Source organism: Eumetopias jubatus, unplaced genomic scaffold, assembly GCF_037043125.1.
Source record: "Eumetopias jubatus isolate StellerSeaLion01/CBP00866 unplaced genomic scaffold, mEumJub1_p1.0 scaffold_12, whole genome shotgun sequence".
NCBI lineage: Eukaryota > Metazoa > Chordata > Mammalia > Carnivora > Otariidae > Eumetopias > Eumetopias jubatus.
The window spans coordinates 21,373,259-21,392,917 of NW_028274818.1; the positions used below are offsets into that span (position 1 = coordinate 21,373,259).

The 19,659-nt window shown below is 38.6% G+C and overlaps 1 protein-coding gene and 1 pseudogene across 2 annotated transcripts in view; both read left to right on the top strand.

The window, feature by feature from the left end:
- Positions 1–19,659, top strand: part of CDC73 (cell division cycle 73) — a 199,926-nt gene that overhangs the window by 130,976 nt on the left and 49,291 nt on the right. For both annotated transcript variants that reach the window (XR_015766571.1, XR_015766572.1), the window contains exon 17: positions 11,548–11,721. The gene's annotated coding sequence lies outside the window, so the exon portion shown is untranslated. The remainder of the gene's footprint in view (positions 1–11,547; positions 11,722–19,659) is intronic.
- The window catches only part of LOC114210432 (small ribosomal subunit protein uS5-like), a 76,516-nt pseudogene continuing 66,368 nt past the window's right edge, over positions 9,512–19,659 (top strand).

Genomic DNA, 19,659 nt, shown 5'->3' on the forward strand with positions numbered 1-19,659 from the left:
GCCTAGTGGTGATGAATTGCATTGGTTTTGTTTCTCTGGGAAAGTCTTCATTTCTTTAAATCTCTTTTTCATTTCTAAAGGATAATTGTCAAATAGAGTATTCTTCGTTGGCAGTGTTTTTCTCTTAGCACTTTGAATATATCATCCCACCTTCTCCCAGCCTGTAAGGTTTCTGCTGAGAAATCCACTGATAGCCTTATGGATGTTCCTTGTAAGTGATAAGCTTCTTTTCCCTGGCTGCTTTCAAGATTCTGTCTTTGTTTTTTGACAGTTTTATTATACTTTGTCTTGGAGAAGATCTCTTGGAGTTGAATTTGTTTGGGGACCTATTAGCTTCCTGAATTTGGATGTGCAAATCTTCCACCAGTTTTGGGAGGTTCTAAGCCATTGTTTCTTTAAATATGTGTTCTGCCTCCCTTTGCCTCTCTTCTTCTGGGACTCCAATAATGCATAGATTGTTCCTTTTGTTTTATTTTATTTTTAAGATTTCATTATTTATTTGAGAGAGAGTGAGAGAGAGCATGAGAGGGAAGAGGGTCAGAGGGAGAAGCAGACTCCTCATTGAGCAGGGAGCCCAATGTGGGGCTCAGTCCCAGGACTCTGGGATTATGACCTGAGCTGAAGGCAGTCGCTTAACCAACTGAGCCACCAAGGTGCCCCAGATTGTTCCTTTTATTGATGTTTAATTATTCCCTTGTCTATCTCTTCCTGTCTTTTTCTTTTTGTTTTTGTTCCTCTGGTTGGATAATTTCAAATGACCTATTTTAGGGTTTACTGATTCTTTCTTCCACTTGGTCCAGTCTGCTGTTGAAGCCCTCTATTGAATTCTTTGTTATAGCCATTGTATTCTTCAGCCTCAAAATTTCTGTTTAGTTCTTTATGTTTTCTATCTCTTTGTTACTTCTCAGTTTGTTCTTTTATTGTTTTCCTGGTTTCATTGAATTGTTTGTGTCCTTTGTAGCTTTCTGAGCATCTTTAGAACAATTATTTTGAATCCTTTGTCAGACAATTCATGTATTTCCATTTCTTTGTATTCAGTTAATGGGAGTTTACTGTGTTCCATTGGTGGTGTCATGTTTTCTTTATTCTTCATGCTTACTTTCCACAGTCATACAGCTAAGAATCACATTTTCCATGTATTGTCCATAATTATTGTCATATCTAATGAGTATTATAATAATACAATTGATAATAATTGTTATTTTCCATTTCCATCTCCAAATAGATGCCATTTGAATTGAAGCAGTTACCTCTATTGTGAAAGTGTAAGGGTTTAACTTGACCATTTGCTAGCTGTCGCTTGGTATGTTTGCATGGAAGTGTCAACAAAGATGCCACAAATCATTGTGTATATTTTGTCACCAAAAATATAGCTGTGAATCTGCTTAAATAGTTGTATAATTGGCATCTTTATTATGTTGAGTCTTCTAATCCATGAAAACAGTATGTATTCCACTTATTTAGGTTTTCTTTGATGTTTTTATCAGTATTTTATAGTTTTCAGCATGTAAGTTCTATTAGATTTATACCTAAATATTTCTCCTTTTTTTGAGTGATTATAAATGGCATTGTATTTTTAATTTCAGCCTCTTTGTGTTTATTGCTAGTATATAGAAATACAAGTGATGTTTTTATGTTGATTTTATATCCTGCAATCTTGCTAAACTCATTTGGAAGTGTTGTTTGTTTGTTTGTTTTGGTTTTGGTTTTGGTAGATTCCTTGGTACTTTCCATGTAGATCATTATGTCATTCGCAAATAGAGCCAGTTTTATTTTTTCCTTTTCAATCTGTGTGCCTTTTATTTCTTGCCTTATTGCAATGGTTAAAATTTCCACGAATATGTTGAATCAGAGATGTACTGCTTAAAAAAAAAAACAACTTACAGTCAAAATGTACACCAGGGGGATGCCTCGGTGGCTCAGTCATTAAGCGTCTGCCTTTGGCTCAGATCATGGTCCCAGGGTCCTGGGATTGAGCCCCGCATTGGGCTTCTTGCTCGGCGGGAAGCCTGCTTCTCCCTCTCCTATTCCCCCTGCTTGTGTTCCATTTCTCGCTGTCTCTCTCCCTCTCTCTGTCAAATAAATAAATTAAATCTTAAAAAAAAAAATGTGCACCAGGGATTGTGATCTAAAATACCCTAGGACCAGGCAAATAATATGTATAAATTGGGTAAAGTAGTAGTAATTAATGGGAATGTATATTGGAGAATATATGTACCTCCTAAAGAAAAAGATAAAAGATAACCAAATCCAAAGACTTAAAAACCACTGTTTTTTGCTTTTGTTTTTTTTCTGGCCAAACAAAATGTATTTTCAAGCAGGATTTGGCTGAAGATAATCATTGGTCTCCAGCCTCTGCATGGAGTTGCATTCAAAGAAAATGCAAATCGAACTCTACAAGCCTTGAATAATACCTTAGATTCTACATGTGCCAAATAAGAGCCCTACTTTCTGTGGATTATAATCAGATCATATTGAGATAAGGATTAAAACTCAGTTGGCAACAGAGGTTATATTGGTTAGCTATTCATGTATAACATACCACCCCTAAACTATTTATTATTGCATTTATTCTTAAGCTGTGGGTCAATTGGTCAAGGCAAAATTTCAAAATTGCAATTCAATCTTATACACATTTTCTGCAAATTACTAAATCCTTCTCTCCCTATTTATGGAAAGTATTGTATTAGTTTTCCAGAGTTACCATGACAAAATACTCCAGACTTGGTGGCTTAAAGAACAGAAATTGATTTTTCACAATTCTTGAGGCTAGAAGTCTAAGATCAAGGTGTCAGCAGGGTTGGTTTCTTCTGAGTCCTTTCTCATTCGCTTGTAGATGGCTGTCTTCTCCCTATGTCTTTCCGTGGTTTTCCCTGTGTGAATGTCTGTATTCTAAGGTTCTCTTCTTATAAGAACACTGGTCATGTTGGATTAGGACTCACTCTAATGACCTCATATTAACTTAATGACCTTTTTAAAATCCTGTCTCTAAATAGAGTCACATTATAGTTTTTTCATGTGTCATCATGAAATTTTTAGCAGGCCCTTTACTTTTCTGCTCCCTCTTATATGACAGTACCATAGTTACTTAAGTCATAAACCCTGGCTTAATTTAATTCAGATATTAAAATGTATAGTTAATCAAAACTCAAATTTGATTTAATGCCACATCCTCACACCCTTCCTGGCTGCTTGGAAGCACTGAGTGGGGAGGGGTCAGGGTTTGGCAGCTTTTCTATTTCTCCATTTCCTCCTCCCTAAACTTGACCTGCCCCTCTACCCCCACTTCAACTCCAACCCTGGAGCTGGGAGGGAGGAATAGTTAGACATGGAAAATTCCTATAGGGACTGGTACCCTTGGGAGCTGACTTCACACTCTTTGAGCCCAGCATAGGCTCAAAGCAGACTATGGCTCTTGTGGGTATATTTTGTGGATTGGCAGAGGTTTCATGCTGGGTGCCTCTCTTCTGCATTTCACGGAAAATTCCTCTTTTTTCCTGGCAGCATCTTGAAACAATTTCCTCCTTACCTCCAGCTTGTTGTTTTCCAAGATCAATCTGCTTCTCCAGGAGACAACTCATACCAACTCCCTCCTCCTTATGGTCTGCATCTAGTCCATGGAGAACATCTGCCCAGCTGCAGCTCAGGCCACCATTTGTGTTAGCTCTCTCTGACATGAGTTAGCACAAATTCTCTAAGACCTCCAAACTGCAACAAACATTGTTCCAGTTCTCCCTGGGGTCCTGTGAAAAACCTTTTCATTATCCTTGAAGTGAGATGTAGTGCCTCCCCTATACCTCCAACCTCTGTTATCCCCTCACTCTCTCCCCCAGCCACAACATGGCCACCAACTCTGTCTAAAGGTGATCATCTCAAAAATATGTCTCCTCTCTGCAGGTCTTTTTACTGGATGAGGCATTTCAAAACTCCAAGAATAATTATCTGCCTTTGTGAATTATATAGATGATGATTGGGTTTTAGAATTTTGAATCTGTTGTATCTTCTATCTCAGTCAAAACTGTAGTCTTAACATCCTGTTACATTTTTTTATTACCAGTCTTCTTCAGATGAAAGTCATTAGGATTTCTAAAGTTACCGGTGTGGATAATAGGAACTTATCTGAAGTCTCCTAGGCTATGATAAGAGGGGCATATGATACAATCTCTTCTGGGCTATAAATGAGAGAAGAATGTTCTTTTACTGAAAAGCCCAGAAAGTATTATGAGTGGCTTGTATCAGCTTACATTCTACATGGTCACATCTTATTCCATACTGAAACATTGGAAAATTAAATTTATTAATTAGCCTGCCAAATAGGGCAATGGAAAAAATGAAGTCCTTTGCTTAATCATGCCACTCTAAAACCATTTCTAAGTGAAGAATCTGATTTCTTAGTTACTTGACAAAACAACTCCTGCTTATTATCACAAAACTGTATCAGTTTAAAAATATGGAAGTTATCAATCAGCTTAGTGAAATTATCAATAATATTGGTCATTTATATGCAACAGATTTTCTCACAAAGATATAATCTTTTTTTAAAAAGGGTATTTTGATTAGTCCCTTAAAGAAATCAAAGCCCTTGAATTTAAAACTGAACTTTAGAGTCATCTTATAAAACCCACTTTAATTTATTACTATACTTTTCTAGTTATTTATAATTTCATCTTAAAAGATTTTTCAGTGCCTCAATATTGGTGACAATTTTAGCTCTCATTGTCAACAACCACTATTTCAGAGGAAAAGTAGCTTTGGTACATAACAAACCACAGAAAAACTTAATGGTAAAAACAATAAACATTTATTATTTTTCATGATTCTCTTAGTTGGCTGGGCAGTTCTTCTGGTCTGGGCTGGCTTGACCAGAGCTGGATAGTCTATGAAGGCATCATTCTCATGACTGGCCATTATTTGACTATGTAGTCCTTGTTAAAAACTTCTGTAGGAGCTCCACTGGTTAGAAGTTTGGTCTGAATGGGGCTCGGCTAGGACAACTTATCTCTGTTTCATGCAGTGTCTCATCAACCCATAGGCTATCAGATGCTTCTTTACATGGTAGTCTCAGGTTTCAAAAAAAACCCATGAAAGTGAGAGAGCCCTAATGAACAAGCATTTTTCACATATCTGCTTACATCATGTATGTTGATGTCTCATTGGCTAAAACAAACTACACAGCCAAACACAGATTAAAAGTATAAAGATGTGGACCATATTTATTTATTTTTTATTATTATGTTATGTTAATCACCATACATTACATCATTAGTTTTTTTTTTTTTAAGATTTTATTTATTTGAGAGAGAGAAAGAGAGAGAGAGCACTTGGGGGGGGAGGGTCAGAGGGAGAAGCAGACTCCCCGCTGAGCAGGGAGCCCGATGTGGGACTTGATCCTGGGACTCCAGGATCATGACCTGAGCCTAAAGCAGTCGCTTAACCAACTGAGCCACCCAGGCGCCCTACATCATTAGTTTTTGATGTAATGATCCATGATTCATTGTTTGCATATAACACCCAGTGCACCATGCAGTATGTGCCCTCTTTAATACCCATCACTGGGCTAACCCATCCCCCCACCCCCTCCCCTCTAGAACCCTCAGTTTGTTTCTCAGAGTCCATATTTCATTTTTTTAAAAGATTTTTTATTTATTTATTTGAGAGAGAGAAAGCACAAGCAGGGGGAGGGGCAGAGGGAAAGGGACAAGCAAACTCCCCGCTAAGCACAGAGCCTGATGTGGGACTCAATCCCAGGACCCTGAAATCATGACCTGAGCTGAACTCAGACACTTAACCAACTGAGCCACCCAGGCACCCCTAGAAATATGGGAGGAGCTGTGAAGTCATACTGCTAAGGGTATGTGTATGGGAACAAAAGAATTTGTAGCCATTTTTGTACTCTAAGACAGATGTCTTAGCTTTGTTTTCTAGTTTTATCAAGAGGCTGTCATTAAAAAAAACAACAACAAACAAAAGCAACCTCTTGGTAAAGCAAATATCCTCAACTTGAGAATTTGTATTTTATTATTTTTTGCCTTCTGAATAAAGTCCTACAGTCTCATTACCTATTCTGTGCTTTCCTTTATATCTACTCTTAATCAGCATATCTCCTTAATCTTTTAGAGTCCAGAGCCCACAGTCCATTAGTAATTATGATAACTACAAGGAAGCTGTTTATTTTTTTTCCCTCCAAATTCCCTATAGGGTGTCAAGAATAAAATTTTGATTTATAGTTGAGTTAGAAAGTGAAAATAAAAATTGTAATAGTTGGTAAATCTGCTTAAAAATGACTCTTTTTAAAAACTGGCTGCTAAATATACCCACTTAAGTCAATTGAACAAATATTTACGAAGGTTCTCTGTATGCCAGACACTGTTCTAGATGCTGAAAATATAGTGAACAAACTGGACAATGACTTGTTTTCACTAAGCTTACCTCTAGTGAGGAAGGCAAATAATAAGCAGCTAAACAAATAAACACGTGAAGTAATTGTATTTTTATTAGTTTTATAAGATAAATCATAAAAATAATGATGGAGAAAATAAGAGTATTAAGTATCACTACTACGAACATATCAGAAGCTCATTAAGTTTGCTAAATTGCTGATTCTATATAACATTGAAATGTGCAAAAGCCAAATTTTGAATTTAAACAAGTCAAATAAAACACAACAAATAGAGGCCCACAATTTTGAAAATAATAGTTTCTTACTCCTTTTATAGGAAATTTAAGGAAATAAAGATGACAACTGCATAGATCATAAGCATATTTATATTGAACTTCAAGAAAGCTTACACTAGTGTTCTTTGGTGGTAAGCAACAAAAATCAATTTTAATTAACTTAAGAATGAGAAAAGGCCTGGAGGGGCATGGGAGAGCTCCCAGGATTGAGGGGAAGGGTAACGAACTGGAATGAAAACAGAGAAGAAGTAGAAGAGCTTGAGTGGCTTTGGGTTGCTGTATGTAACAGATAGATTGCATTTAATGGCTGGGATTCTTCATGTCCTCTTGTATCTGTCCTCTTTGTCATGTAACTTTCCAATATGTAACTTTGCAATATTCTTCCACTATGGATGGGGCTTTTTGCCCTATTCCTTGACTCTGGGCTCAGTTTTGGGACTTGTTTCAGTCAATGGGATGTTAGTAAATGTGACATAACCAGAAGCTTGAAAAGTGTTTGCACAATAATGTTTGTTTGCTCTTACTATTCTGTCATTACCACGAGAACATGCCAGGCTAACCTCCTGGGAATGAGAGTTTCATAGCCCAGTGTCCCATCCTCACACTTAACAACACGCTCCCTGCCAGACATGTGGACAAGCTCAGCCATGACAAGAAGAACCATTTAGTCACTGATCAGCACATTTATGAGCCAAATAATGCTTATTCTTTCAAGAGCTGGGTTTTAGAGTTGGTTACATAATATTATGGTGGCAAAATGTAACTGATATAATGAGGATCTCAGAAGAGTAGCTGATGGATGCCTATTTTAGGCATAGCTATTGTCAGTTCTTTTGTCATTCTGCTCAGCATTCAGATTCTGTAAATAAAAACATAAATTGACCTAGCTTATGTCATGTGTGCACACCTTGGCTAGAAGAGAGCAGATCACCTTGTCATTTCCGCTAGTCTTTATCCAGTGGAGGATGTGCTAAATCTCCTTAAAAAAGGCAGAATGAATATTGATTTGACAAAAATACCTACAAGGCATTTATTTACTGAATGACACTGAGTGTTTGTTTAAAAAGTGCTTTATGTTATTGACAAATATTTAAATGTTAGGGTGTTTAAAAAGAAAAAAGACTATTTTTTTAAGAGTCAGTTTGATTAGGAATTCATTTATTCATTCAACAAGCACTTACCGACCTGCTACCATGAGGCACTGTGCGAGGGCTAAAGATACAGAAATAGCAAATCTGTGTTTTGTTTTTTTTTAAATCATCACCACTTGGAGAGACAGGCAATGAATCCCATGATTATATTGCGATAGAGTGCTGAGTTGAAATACATATGGGGTGAGATGAGAGAAGAGGGTGGGTGCATCCTACCTCAATCTAGGGGTCTCAGAGAGGAATACAAGAGGAAAATGATGCCTTAACTAATCTTGAAGGTGGATGAGAATGGAGAAGATTGTTCCAGACAGTTCATTTGCAAAGACAAGAAGGAATGAGAGAAAATGGTGAATTGAGGGAATTACTTGTTTCCGATATAACCGAGTGGTTTGAACTGATGGAGAACGAAAAGCAGACAATGGCCAGATCATGCAAGCCAATGCTTGAAATGTTAAAGGGCTTTAGACGTTGTCCAAAGGTGATAGAAAACTGCTGAGGAATTTTAAATAAAAGAGTGGCATGCTTATTTTTCAAAAAATATGGGGTAAGGGGCGCCTGGGTGGCTCAGTTGTTAAGCGTCTGCCTTCGGCTCAGGTCATGATCCCAGGGTCCTGGGATCGAGTCCCACCTCAGGCTCTCTGCTCATCAGGAGCTGCTTCTCCCTCTCCTACTGCCCCTGCTTGTGTTCCCTCTCTCACTATATCTCTCTCTGTCAAATAAATAAATAAAAAATCTTTAAAAAAATTGGGGTAAAAACCATATAAAATAAAATTTACCATCTGAACCATTTTTGAAGTATACAGTTCAGTAGTATTAAGTATATTCACATTGTTGTGAAACAGAACTCTAGAACTTTTTCACCTTACAAATCTGAAACTATATCCATTAAGCAACATCTCCTCTTTTCCCCCTCCCCACAACTCTCCATAGCTACCATTTTACTTGCTGTTTCTGTGGGTTTGACTACTTTTGATACTTCATATAAGTAGAATCATACAGTATTTGTCTTTCTGTAACTGGCTTATTTCACTTAACATAATGGCCTCAAGGTTCATCTACATAATAAGTATGTGACAGGATTTCCTTCCTTTTTAAGGGTGAATCGTATTCTCTTATATGTATTTTGCTTATTCATCTGTCCATGGATATTTGCGTGGCTTCCACCTCTTGGCTATGATAGTGCTGATATGAACATGAGTGTGCAAATATCAGCATGCTCCTTTTAAGAAGCACGCTGGCAACAGTCTAGTTGGAGGGTGGACTGGAGTGGTTTGCCCCTGGAAGTGGAAAGGTGAGGTCATAAGTTCTGAACTCAGATAGTGGTAGTGGTGGAGAGACAGGTGGGACAAATTTGAAAAAGATTTAGAGTTACAGAATTAAAAATACTTCCAAATTGAACAGTTAGATGTAGTGTGGGAGGAGTGAATGAGAAAAAAAATTGTGATTACAGTTGGTTTACAGGTAGAGTATGAATGAAACTATTGAGTTTTGAAGCTAATGTCAACCTAAGGACAGATTTGTGAGGAGAGGCTGTGCCTGACTAAACAGGAAGAGTAAAACACTGGAAAGAAATAAGGGGACCCACAGGTCCCTCAATGTCCGTATCTAATTTATATGCAAGATAAGTATAGTCACAGGAACAGAAGGGGTTAGTTGTGGCCACATTCTTTTTGTGAACTGGCAGCATGAAAAGAGCATTTAGAGAAGATATACCAGAGGAGGCATCTACATTGTATGATGGCACTTTAGATAGTTTGGGGTTAAGTACTATTGTTATAGGATCAAAGGCTGTATGTAATGCCAGAATACTCAAGCTCATGCCGAGCTTTGAAGCTTGTGAATCTCGAATGCCTGTACAGTATTGGAATAATCTTGGAGATCATAAAACAAAGAGGCTCCACATATCAAAATTATTGTTGCTGAAATCATACATGAAGGCTGGTGTTCTCAGGACTTCCTTTGTATTAACACCAGTTGCCCATAGGGCCTAGAGAAGTTTGCATCCTAAAAATGTGCATTTTTTAATATTTAAATTTTTGCTACATTAATCCCTTTTTCTATATGTTTGGATTTTGAATAAAGATTTGGTGTTCTAAAATTTTTATCCGTAAGTAATTTCAAATTTACAGAAAAGGTATAACAAAAGCACTAAAAAACCCAAATATCTTCTACCCAGTTTTACATAATCTTAAGATAGTTTAACATTGTTAACATTTAAATGCTATAACATTTGCTCTTTCTTTGTCCCTGTCTCTCTCCCATCTCTCAACACACACACACACACACACATTATCCTGTCATTTGAGAGTAAATCGCATGTATCATTGTCCTAGTACTTAGTGTGTATTGATTAAGAAAGGGGATATTTTCTTATATAAACACAATACAGTTATCAATGTAAATAAATTTAATATTGGTGCAGTACTTTTATCTACTCTACCATCTATGTTCCACTTTTGTCAATTGACCCAATAATGTCCTTTTTAATACCATTTCCCCCTTCCAGTACAGGATCCAGTCTAGGATTACATATCATTTAATTGGCATGACTCTTTAATCTTCTCCATTGTGGAGGCGTTCCCCAGTCTTTCTTGACACTGCCATATTTAAAGAATACAATCTCCTTCTTTTAAATAAGATACTTCTCATTTTGGGTTTGTTGGATATTTCCTCATGAACGATCCTCAGGTGGTATTCCTTGTAGGAATCCTACTTAAGTGATGTTGAGACATTCTGAAGACACAATGTCTGGAGGCACACAATATCCTTTTGCCCCTCTATGGTGGTGATATCTGATCACCTGGTCAAAGGGCCATCCAGTTTCTTCACTATATATTTACTGTCTTTTCCTTGCATACTTAATAAGCAACTTGTGGGGAGATGCATTAAGATTGTGCAGATATATTGCTTCTCATCCAAAATTTCCTCCTTGGTTCAGCTTCCATTGACATTTCTTGCCTGAACTAGTTTTTCCTGCTTTCCAGTGATGATAGTGAAATGGTAGCTCTGCAACATGAACCCTCTCTGCTCCATGTCGACCAGTTGGCACTTAGCCACCTGAGTGCTGAAACAAGTGCCCTCCCTTCTCCCATTCACCTATTTGTATTCTAATCTGTTTATTATCAGTTCGGACTCATGAATTCCTATTTTTTAATGGCTTACAAATTCATTACTTGCCCCACATTTGTTTTGTGGGATTCCCTTCAAGCTATCTTCTGTATCCTTGTGACACCCCCTCCCCCATCCTATTTTCGAATATTTTCTAACTTTATGGCATAATAAGAGTCACAAGATTTAGATTTAATAATCTGAATCAGGCAATGTCACAAATCTAATGTAAAATTAAATCATCTTGTTCACATATGGAATCTTCATCTCATGATGGAAATTATTAAAGAGCTGTCTACATCTAGGACCCAAAGACAGACAATCATCTGACAAATCTATTGTTGCTACATCAAACTGACAGCAATTGACAGAGAAATCAGGTGTATATCATAGGATATTGAAGAATTTTAATAAATCTTTGCTTTGTAAATGTTAAAAGTTTTTATTTGGTGGCCTCGTTTAAATGGCATATTACCTATTTTAAAACAATCTTCATAGAAATATCATTCAAGAAACAAAACTTTGAAGATAGGAATCTCTTTGGAAAAGCGTACTTAGCTAGTGGGTCTCAACAGAAAAATTTTCATTTTGTTTATTATTCTTTTGTGTTAAGATACTTTAAGCAGAGGAAGGAAAGATGGTGGAGGAGTAGGGGACCCTATTTCAACTGGTCCCCAGAATTGAGCTGGATATCTACCAGACCACCCTGAGCACCCACAAAACCAGCCTGAGATGTAAGAAGATCTGGATCCCTACAAACAGAATATCGCAGGCAGTTGGTTTCGAGGTATGAAGTGGGGAGCCGTGATTCCGTGGGCAGATATCAGAGGATAAACGGGAGCAGGAGGGTGCCTGGCCATGGGGATCCTACACCACCGGTGAGCAACAGCCTTGCACACTGGGGATGGGGCACAGACTCGCAGACCGGTAGCAGGGGGGAAAGGACTTTAGGGCAGCCCCTGGGGCGGAAACCTGGGGTGGCGGGGTCGTGTGTGCAAACTGGGGGCAGCTGGCGGTTTTAGAAGCACAAAGGGCAGAGACATGCTCCGACCTGGAGGCAGGACTGGGGGCGCTGTGGAGGGGCGCACAACCCAGGACGCTGCAGTTTATAGCAGCACGGACAGAAATGGAGATGGTTTGGCCTGGAGAGCTCACTGAAGAACAGACTGCAGTTTCTGCTCTGAGGCAGAGGGTTGGAACGGTCTCTTCTGCTCTGACTCGTGGAAGAGATGCTGAAAGCCGCCAGGGAAAGCCACCAGAGAACAAAAGCCCCCAAAACTGATTTCCACTGAGCCCATCCCCCGCCACAGGGGGGCAGGGCAACTCCGCCCAAACAGGGTTGCCTGAATAACAGTGTGGCAGGCCCCTTCCCCGGGAGACAGGCTGGGAAAACAAGAGGCCAGCAACCCTAAGGTCCCAAGAAAACAGGTGCATCTTGCTTGGGTTCTGGTCAATAATTTGGACTTTATACATTCCCTCAAACACCCATCAACAGAATGACTAGGAGGAGGAGCCCCCAAAATAGAAAAGACTCAGAGATCATGACTTATGCTACAGATTTACAAATGGATGCAGATATAACCAAGATGTCGGAGATGGGATTCAGGCTAGCAATTGCGAAGACAATGGCTAGAATGGAGAAATCAATTAATGGCAACATAGAGTCTCTAAGGGCAGAAATGAAAGCTGAATTGGCAGAACTTAAAAATGCTATCAGTGAGATCCAATCCAATCTAGATAATCTAACAGCTAGGGTAACTGAGGCAGAAGAAAGAATAAGCAACCTGGAAGACAATATAATAGATAAAAAGGGAAAAGAGGAGGCCAGGGAAAAACAATTCAGAATCCATGAAAATAGAATCAGAGAAATAAGTGACACCATGAAGCATTCCAATGTCAGAATAATTGGAATCCCAGAGGGAGTGGAGAGAGAGAGAGGACTAGAAGATGTATTTGAGCAAATCATAGCTGAGAACTTCCCTAATCTGGGGAATGAAACAAACATTTGCATCCTAGAGGCAGAGAGGACCCTTCCCAAATTCAAGGAAAACAGGCCAACACCCCAGCATGTAATAGTAAAACTTGCAAATCTTAGAACCAAGGAAACCATCTTAAGGGCAGTTAGGGGGAAGAGATTCCTTACGTACAGAGGGAGGAACATCCAAATAACATCAGACCTATATATCCACAGAGACCTGGCAAGCCAGAAAGGCCTGGCAAACCATATTCAGGGTACTAAACAAGAAGAACATGCAGCCAAGAATACTTTATCCAGCAAGGCTTTCATTTAGAATGGATGGAGAGATGCAGAGCTTCCATGACCGGCAGAAACTGAAAGAATATGTGACCACTAAGCTGGCCCTGCAAGAAATATTAAGAAATATTCTATAAAAGGAGAAAGACCCCAAGAGTGATATACAACAGAAATTTACAGGGACAATCTATAAATACAACGTCTTCACAGGCAACATGATGACAATTAATTCATATCTTTCAATAATCACTCTCAACGTGAATGGCCTAAATGCTCCCATAAAACGGCACAGCATTGCAGATTGGATAAAAAGACAGGACCCATCCATATGCTGCCTACAAGAGACTCATTTTGAACCTAAAGTTACATCCAGACTGAAAGTGAAGGGATGGAGATCCATCTTCCATGCCAGCGGACCCCAAAAGAAAGCTGGGGTAGCAATTCTTATATCAGACAAATTAGATTTTAAACTAAAGTCTGTAATTAGAGACACAGAAGGACACTATATCATTCTTAAAGGGTCTATCCAACAAGAAGATCCAACAATTGTAAATATCTATGCCCCCAACATGGGAGCAGCCATCTACATAAGCCAACTGTTAACCAAAATAAAGAGTCATTTGATAAGAATACGTTAATTGTAGGAGACCTCAATACTCCACTGTCAGCAATGGACAGATCATCTAAGCAGAAAATCAACAAGGAAACAAGAGCTTTGAGTGATACACTGGACCAGATGGACCTCATAGATATATACAGAACATTCCACCCTAAAACAACAGAATATCCATTCTTCTCGAGCACTCATGGAACATTCTCCAGAATAGACCACATACTGGGTCACAAATCAGGTCTCAACCGATACCAAAAGATTGAGATTATTCCCTGCATATTCTCAGACCACAATGCTTTAAAACTGGAACTCAGTCACAAGAAAAAATTGGCAGAAATTCAAACACTTGGAATCTAAAGACCACTCTGCTCAGGAATGTTTGGGTCAACCAGGAAATCAAAGAAGAACTTAAACAATTCATGGAAAACAATGAGAATAAAAACACATTGGTCCAAAACCTATGGGATAGTGCAAAGGCGGTCCTAAGGGGGAAATACATAGCCATCCAAGCCTCACTCAAAAAAATAGAAAAATCCCAAATTCACCAACTAACTCTACACCTTAAAGAACTAGAGAAAAAGCAACAAACGATGCCTAAGCCACCATTAGAAGAGAAATAATTAAAATTAAAGCAGAGATCAATGAATTAGAAACCAGAAACACAGTAGATCAGATCAACGAAACTAGAAGTTGGTTCTTGGAAAGAATTAATATGATCAATAAACCACTGGCCAGACTTATCCAAAAGAAAAGAGAAAGGACCCAAATTAATAAAATTATGAATGAAAGTGGAGAGATCACGACTAACACCAAGGAAATAGAAAGAATTATTATCAACAACTATATGCCAATAAACTGAGCAATCTGGATGAAATGGAGGACTTCCTGAAAACCTATAAACTCCCAAGACTGAAACAGGAAGAAATTGACAACCTGAATAGGCCAATACCAGTAACAAGATTGAAGCAATGATCAAAAACCTCCCAAAAAACAAGAGTCCAGGGCCTGATGGATTCCCTGGGGAATTCTACCAAACATTCAAAGAAGAAATAATGCCTATTCTCCTGAAGCTGTTTCAAAAAATAGAAACAGAAGGAAAACTTCCAAACTCATTCTATGAGGCCAGCATTACCTTAGTCCCCAAACCAGGAAAAGACCCCATCAAAAAGGAGAATTTCAGACCGATATCCCTGATGAATATGGATTCCAAAATCCTCAACAAAATCCTAGCTAATTGGATCCAACAATACATTAAAAGGATCATCCACCACGACCAAGTGGGATTTATCCCTGGGATGCAAGGGTGGTTCAACATTCACAAATCAATCAATGAGATAGAACACATCAATAAGAGGAGGGACAAGAACCATATGGTCCTCTCAATTGATGCAGAAAAAGCATTTGACAAAATACAACATCCTTTCCTGATTAAAACTCTTCAGAGTATAGGGACAGAGGGAACATTCCTCAAGTTCATAAAATCCATCTATGAAAAACCCACAGCGAATATCATCTTCAATGGGGAAAAGCTGAGAGCCTTTCCCTTAAGATCAGGAACACGTCAAGGATGCCCACTGTCGCCACTATTGTTCAACATAGTACCAGAAGTCCTAGCAACAGCAATCAGACAACAAAAAGAAATAAAAGGTATTCAAATTGGCAAAGAAGAAGTCAAACTCTCTCTTTTCACAGACAACATGATACTTTATTTGGAAAACACAAAAGACTCCATGCCCAAATTACTAGAACTCATACAGTAATTCAGTAATGTGGCAGAATACAAAATCAATGCACAGAAATCAGTTGCTTTCTTATACACTAACAACGCAACTGTAGAAAGAGAAATTAGAGAAACGATTCCATTTACAATAGCACCAAAAACCATAAGATACCTCAGAATAAACCTAACCAAAGAGGTAAAGGATCTATACTCTAGGAACTACAGAACACTCATGAAAGAAATTGAAGAAGACACAAAAAGATGGAAAAACTTTCCATGCTCATGGATCGGAAGAATAAACACTGTTAAAATGTCTATGCTACCCAGAGCAATCTATACCTTCAATGCCATCCTGATCAAAATTCCAATGACATTTTTCAAAGTGCTGGAACAAACAATCCTAAAATTTGTATGGAATCAGAAAAGAGCCCGAATCGCCAAGGAAATGTTGAAAAAGAAAAACAAAGCTGGGGGCATCATGTTGCCCAATTTGAAGCTGTATTACAAAGCCGTGATCACCAAGACAGCATGGTACTGGCACAAAAACAGACATACAGACCAGTGGAACAGAATAGAGAACCCAGATATGGACCCTCAACTCTATGGTCAAATAATCTTTGACAAAGCAGGAAAAAACATGCAATGGAAAAAAGACAGTCTCTTCAATAAATGGTGCTGGGAAAATTGGACAGCCACATGCAGAAGAATGAAACTCAACCATTCTCTAACACCATTCACAAAGATAAACTCAAAATGGATGAAAGACCTCAATGTGAGACAGGCATCCATCAAAATCCTAGAGGAGAACATAGGCAGTAACCTCTTTGACATCGCCCACAGCAACTTCTTTCGAGGTACATCTCCAAAAGCTAGTGAAACAAAAGCAAAAATGAACTTTTGGGGCTTCATCAAGATAAAAACCTTCTGCACAGCAAAGGAAACAGTCAACAAAACAAAGAGGCCACCCACAGAATGGGAGAAGATATTTGCAAATGACACTACAGATAAAGGGCTGGTATCCAAGATCTATAAAGAACTTCTCAAACTCAACACCCAAAAAACAAATAAGTCAATCAAAGTCAAAAAGACATGAAAAGACACTTCTCTGAAGAAGACATACAAATGGCTAACAGACACATGAAAAAATGTTCATCATCATTAGCCATCAGGAAATTCAAATCAAAACCACATTGAGATACCACCTTACACCAGTTAGAATGGCAAAAATGGACAGGGAAAAAACAAATGTTGGAGAGGTTGTGGAGAAAGGGGAACCCTCTTACACTGTTGGTGGGAATGCAAGTTGGTACAGCCACTTTGGAAAACAGTGTGGAGGTTCCTCGAAAAATTAAAAATAGAGCTATCCTATGACCCAGCAATTGCACTACTGGGTATTTACCCCAAAGACACAGATGTAGTGAAAAGAAGGGCCACATGCACCCCAATGTTCATAGCAGCAATGTCCGCAATAGCCAAACTGTGGAAAGAGCCAAGATGCCCTTCAACAGACGAATGGATAAAGAAGATGTGGTCCATATATACAATGGAATATTACTCAGCCATCACAAAGGATGAATACCCAACTTTTACATCAACATGGATGGGACTAGAGGAGATTATGCTAAGTGAAATAAGTCAAGCAGAGAAAGTCAATTATCATATGGTTTCACTTATTTGTGGAACATAAGGAAGAGCATGGAGGACATTAGGAGAAGGAAGGGAAAAATGGGGGGGGAGTCGGAGGGAGAGACGAACCATGAGAGACTATGGACTCTGAGAAACAAACAGGGTTCTAGAGGGGAGGGGGGTGGGGGGATGCGTTAGCCTGGTGATGGGTATTAAAGAGGGCACGTATTGAATGGAGCACTGTGTGTTATACGAAAACAATGGGTCATGGATCACCACATCAAAAACTAATGATGTATTGTATGGTGACTAACATAACATAATAAAATTTAAAAAAAAGATACTTTAAGCAAGGTATTTGAGATTTCTTGAGAGATTTTGCTCTACATATTTCTTTTTACATTTCTATATACTTCAACATCATATCACTATTTCATGTTAACTGTCAAATTCTCTCATCTGTACCTTTTTATTTCATGCTCATGCTTCTCCTCTCCTAACATGGTTTCCTGTCAACTTTGGCTACAAGAAAGAGAAATCAAAGTTATAGAGATCAGAGATCCTTGTCAGAGGTCTTATTTAATGAAAATGTTCCTTGTGTCAAATTATTTGAATGGTGTTTAGAATCAGTCCTTCAGAGAGAATTATATTCTTTGTGTGTTTTATTATTTGTAACTTAGTTCATAGTACCTTGAATAATTTTTCTAACAGCATTAAGGTGAGTAAATATGCAATAATATACTCTATTGAAACATCCTTTAAAAAATTAATTCAGCAAGTATTATATATTTGTTTGATTGCTTTGATTGCTTACCATGCGCTTGGCATTGTGCTGTTTTAGAGGCATCAAAAAAGTTCTATAATATTCTATTCCAGTGAAAAGGTTAAGACTTTTGGGAAATATAAAAAAATTACAAGAAATATTAGATAATAGTACCAGTGAGAATTACTGGGTTACGTGTTAACGTAGAACTACAACATTAATAGAGCTGTGCTTGAAATTCCTTTTCTGAATGTACTATTTATCTAGCAGTGTGTCACAAACTATCCCAAAACTTGGCAGCTTAACACAACAAACAATTATTATCTCACGGGGTTCATGAACCCAGAAATCCAGGAGTGGCCTTGCTGGGTGGCTCTGGCTCGGCATCTCTCTTGAGGTTCCTGACAAGTTGTCAGTAGAGGCTGCTGACATCTCAAGGCTACAGAGTCTGCTTCCAAGCTGACTCATATCAGGATCAGCGAGTCTCTGTTCTTTTATGGCTGTTGGGGGAAGCTTTAGTTCCTCACCATGTAAACCTCCCCATAGGACTGCTCACAACGTGGCAGCTTGCTTCCCCCAGAGTAAGCAGTCCGAGAAGGAAAGAGAGTGAATGCCCAAAGTGGAAATCACAGTCTTTTTATAACCTAACCTTGAGAGTGACCTATGCTATTGGTCACACAGACTAATTCTGGTAAAATGTGTGGAGGACAACTCCCGAGGGTGGGTATCAGGAGGCAGGGTTTATTGGGAGCCATTATGGAGGCTGTCTACTGTACAGAGGCAGGTCAGCTTCACAGTGGAAGAACCGCTAGTCCTCTGAGGCAGCTGGTGGCATCTGTAGTGCTGTAGTGTGGCCTCCAAGACCTTACCTGCTGGCAGCTAGCCCATTTATAACGGTCTGCTTGGGGCCCAGATGGCTGGTTGGTTGAGGTAGCCTTAATTTCAAGAATCTTGAGGAGGTGTGGACAGCTTAAAGTATAGAACATCAGAAATACAAGATTTGAACCATCCCTTTGATCTTACCTCTGTCTAGCCACCTGAATAGCCTATAATAAGCCTGTTTTATCCCAGCATATTTATTGAACCCTGGAGATACAGTGGTGAGCAAATAGAAATGATTTTGACCCTTACACAACTTTCAGTGTGATAGGCCAGATATGTATTAAAAAACTAATGTCACAGATATTCATTTAATTACAATTATGACAATGGCAGCCGTTTTATTTTAAAGTCCATGGAAAGTGTCTGTGCCTCTTCTAGTCGGGGACACAAAGTCAGCTTTGAGCTGATCTTCAGAGGCCTAATAGTTATGTAACTGTAAAATGAATGGGCAACCTTCACCTTGGGTTTAGAATAAGGCCTTTTTTTTTGGTAAAGGAGGCAGATTGCTTGCAGACTGCTTCCTTTGTGGATGTGATGAGTTCAGAGAAGCCACGCAGAGGAGATCTGAGAATAGAACACACGTCATCTCCTACAGCCCAATCTTTAGGTTCTCACTATATCTTCAGCATGTTGAGCAACAGTGCTTCTGGGAAGATTTACAATTACAGAAATTTGTTCCCCTTCAGAATACATAATCTCTGCTGTAGTCATTAGGCACATTCAAAAAATATATTAATAATCCATTAAAGGTATTGATGCCTTGGCAATTAGTTGATTTAATATTTGATGTGCCTCATATCCTCTAGCTTATTTATTTATTTTTTCTAGCTTATTTCTATTAAAAAAAACAAAGTCAGTTGAAATTTT